Here is a 2,527-nt window from a genome sequence, read left to right as displayed (position 1 = left end):
TCCAGTTTCCCTCTAGTGCCTCTCCTTGGAGGAATCTAACAGGAAACAAGTGAGCAATGGAACCTGGGAAATGTAGTTTTCTGAAGAAGGGCAGGGCATGGCTCTGACCTGCACAATGACAGAGCAGACACACAAATTATGTAAAGGAACAAGCCACGTGGGCATCTGTGGTCATAGTGTTTTGGGTAGCGGGAACAGCAGGTGCAAAGGTCCTGAGGTAGGAGCGTGCCAGATGGAACCAAAACTTTGAGAGTGAGTGTGATGGTCCAAGCACACCGTGCAGAATGAGAGGGACAGCGAACCTAGGACAAAGCCCTGGGAGATACAGACATTTAAGGAGTAGGCAGGAGGCAGCCACCATGCAGCCAGAGAGGTGGGGGGCAGAACTGGGAAATAAGGTGTCTCTGAAATCAAGGGAGAAATGACTTTCAAGAAGGGAATGCTCCGTGGAGACTAACTTACTGTGACAATGGCTAAAAGGACAAACATGAGGCTGTGGGACTGGCAAACTGGAAGGTCATTGGTGCCTTTGGTAAGAAGAGCTTTGGAAGCACAGAGGAGGTGGGAGGTGAGGAAGTCAATGCAGCAAGTGCAAATGTGAGTGTAGACCATTCCTTGGAGTGTAGACCACTCCTTGGAGAAGCTTCGCTGTGCAGAGCTGGGCAGTTTCCCACAGCGCCAACGTCAACAGGGCAAGGAAGAGTGTATCACTGGGTTCCAGATCCTTTAAGCCAGGAAGCCTGGAGCCCAGTGGTCTTGGGGTCTGAAATCAAGCAGACCTGGGTTCAAATCCTGGATCTCTGTTTACTGCTGGATCACCCTGAGCTGAGGTTCCGTCTCTGGTCTGAGTCCGGTTCCCTCACCTGTAAACACAGGAGTTGCAGACTGTTCGTGGGAGCTCGCAGCAAATGCTCAGCAAGCGTATTTGCAAAATGTCCAGCACTTATAAATGAAGCTTTAGTACAAGTAGGAAGGACAAGCCCATCTTATTTTTTTTTTTAGGGACATTTATCAGTTGTGAATAATAACCACCATGGCAGCTACTGTTTATGAAAAACTTACCATGCCTCAGACACCCTGTGAAGTGTTTTACAAGCACCATCTCCCCCCGCTCTCCCCGTGCTCACCCTGTTCCAATTACAGTGGCCTCCTCCTGTCCCCAAGGCCTGTGCCCTTGCTGCTGGGGTTGCGTGGAACTCTTTCCCCAGATATGCACATGTCCCCTCCTTCACGTTTTTCAGATCTCTGCTTAACGGTCCCCTTCCCCAACCACCCTATTTAAAGTTCACTCTCTCCTTCCTCCTAGTACCCTACATATTTTGCTTTTTTCCACCTATTTCTCGCCTGTGTCACCCGGTAAAATATTCAGCGTCAGGCGGGGAGGCATCTTTGGTCTGTTCACAGTGCCTGGGATATAGTAGCTGCTCAATAAATCATTTGGTTCTCAGGCTACCTGAACGCCTTTACGCGTATTTGGTCTTGGGGTCCTCACAGCCACCCACTTTGCAGACAGGGACACTGAGGCAGAGAGGAAAAGTCATTGCTGGAGGTCACACCCATGGGCAGAACCTGCATCTTTGTGTTGCCCAGCTCAGAAAAAAAGACGGCTCAAGACCCCCAGCTGTTCCTCACCACCCCGCGCCCCGCAACACCCCAAGTTCGGGAACTTCTCCCGAGGCCAGCCCTCCGCGCGCGGCCGCCGCGGGGAAAGGCCTGAGTCATCGCCACCTCCAGACGGCGGCGGCCGCGGGCTGATGGCGACCGCGGCGGCGGTGGCGCGAGGTGATGCGGGGACGCCAGGAGGGGGCGTGAGTGCAGGCAAAACAGAGGAAATTAAAACCCGCCCGGCGCTCCTCCCCGTGGTCCCGCGGCCGCCGCCGCCGGCTGGTGCGTGGGTGGGCGGCTGGGTGGCGGGGCTGCCCAGGGCGCCGCGCTCCCCCCACCGAGGGGGCGGGCCCCGGAGCGGGCGGGTCGGTGCCGGGCCCCGGAGGACGGTCCGAAGTGTAAGTGCGCCGCGCCCACCCCAAGTTCAAGTCGCGAGCTGAGACCCGCCTGGGACCTGCTCGCAGCGGCGTCTCCTGCGTCTCCGCGGTCCCGGGCGGTGACGGCTGTGACGGGAAAGCCTCCCGCTGCGCGAGGGACCCGGGCCCCGCACCTTCACCCGAGCCACCGCGTCCACTGGCTCCCCTCGTCCCGAAACGAGCGAGGGATCCCCGAGTGCTCTTGGGCCCCCTGGGAAGCCCCTTCCCCGAGGCAAAGGTGACCGACCGACCCTCGGCGGCCGGACTCCTGGGAGCGCACCAGAGGGTCGCCCCGCGCGCCCCCTGCTGCCGGGTCTCCTGGGTTTTAGGGAGCCGGGGTCTGTGTCCGAACAGTAGGAGGGTGACGACCTGCGGCTCCAGCCCCCTGCCAGCTTTGGGTGGTCGCGGTGGGGCGACTGTCCGTCCCTGCAAACGCGGGGTGCAGCGCCTGGGGCTCCGAGAGGGGCTGCGCGCGCGGAGGGTGGCCCGGGAATACCGCCGGGGGG

Source organism: Propithecus coquereli, unplaced genomic scaffold (genome assembly GCF_000956105.1).
Source record: "Propithecus coquereli isolate 6110/MARCELLA unplaced genomic scaffold, Pcoq_1.0 Scaffold164, whole genome shotgun sequence".
Taxonomy (NCBI): Eukaryota; Metazoa; Chordata; class Mammalia; order Primates; family Indriidae; genus Propithecus; species Propithecus coquereli.
This window is presented reverse-complemented; position numbering follows the sequence as displayed.